The following is a 1,077-nucleotide window of genomic DNA, read 5'->3' as shown; positions in this document are numbered from 1 at the left end:
TATGGGACTATTCTGGTATTTACTAAGTCCATATAGTTACCTAACTCAACAGGTGGTTACTGTCTTTCTCTTCTACCGGGGTGGGGAGTAACCTTCCTTATTAGAAAGTAAGGATTCTATGGAGAAGATTCAGAGAAAAGAATCACACGGTTTGTAGGGCACTTGATTATTTTCATCAATATGGCTTAACATCAAAGGGGATTTCACACTCATCCTGATAATACCACATAGTTTTCATCATTGCCAGATCTCTCTGTGGGGAGGAAACATTTCAATCATTGTCGGAGTAGCGCAGTCAGTGTGTATGTTAGAATGGTTTCTTGTGGTTACCGGGACTTATCTTTGTAGCACTAGCTGCACAAAAGGGCTCCTCAACTGCTATTGTACTAAAATAGCTGAGGCAGCTCCCTTCACTGGGGTGTTGGCTCTTCCCGGGGGCGGACAGATGATGCATGAGTCCAGTTCTCCTTGTTATAAGAAAACACCTGAGGCGAAGTGGCTTTATAAAGACGTTCGCTTTGGCTCATGGTCTGTCTAAGGGCCAGTGCTGCATCGAGTGATGACCTCCTTTCCGGCAGAGTCCTGAGGTCCTTGAGGGACTCACGTGGCGGCAGACAGGGAGTAGGATGTGGTGTGCATGTGAGTGTGTCCTGTCTTCCGGTGTCTCTCGCTCTTCCTTTTGAAGACACTGTCGTGGAGATTCTGTCCTAATGACTTCATCCAGTCCTCGTCACCTCCCAACGGCCCAATCTCTACACAGAATCAGATTAAGGTTTCACCCTCTTTTTAAAAAAACTAACCATCATTTTAATTCTTTTTGTTTCTATTTTCCAAAGTTTCTACAATGAGCATGTATGACATAAAACCAAATCACCTTCTAAATACTTCCCAGTGGAGATTACATTTTCAAACATAAACTCTTAAATGACACACTCTAAACATATGAAAATAAAACAAAAAAGCAAATGGGTAGGAAACTCTCTCAGGTGTATTGAATACTTGTATAATTCCTAATATTCCTAGGAATGAATGATGGCTTTTTCTTTTTCTTTTTTTTTTTTTTTTTTTTTTTTTTTT

The 1,077-nt window shown here is 40.9% G+C and overlaps 1 long non-coding RNA gene across 1 annotated transcript in view; it reads right to left on the bottom strand.

Annotated features, from left to right (window-relative positions):
• Positions 1–265: 265 nt before the first annotated feature.
• Positions 266–1,077, bottom strand: part of LOC104870999 — a 16,463-nt gene continuing 15,651 nt past the window's right edge. The window contains exon 4 of the long non-coding RNA XR_782688.1: positions 266–752. This is a non-coding gene — a long non-coding RNA (uncharacterized LOC104870999). The remainder of the gene's footprint in view (positions 753–1,077) is intronic.

This window comes from Fukomys damarensis, unplaced genomic scaffold (assembly GCF_012274545.1).
Source record: "Fukomys damarensis isolate Sample0158 unplaced genomic scaffold, DMR_v1.0_HiC HiC_scaffold_26, whole genome shotgun sequence".
Classification (NCBI taxonomy): Eukaryota; Metazoa; Chordata; class Mammalia; order Rodentia; family Bathyergidae; genus Fukomys; species Fukomys damarensis.
The sequence above is the reverse complement of the archived record's forward strand: the minus strand, read 5'-3'. Positions and strand labels throughout refer to the sequence as shown.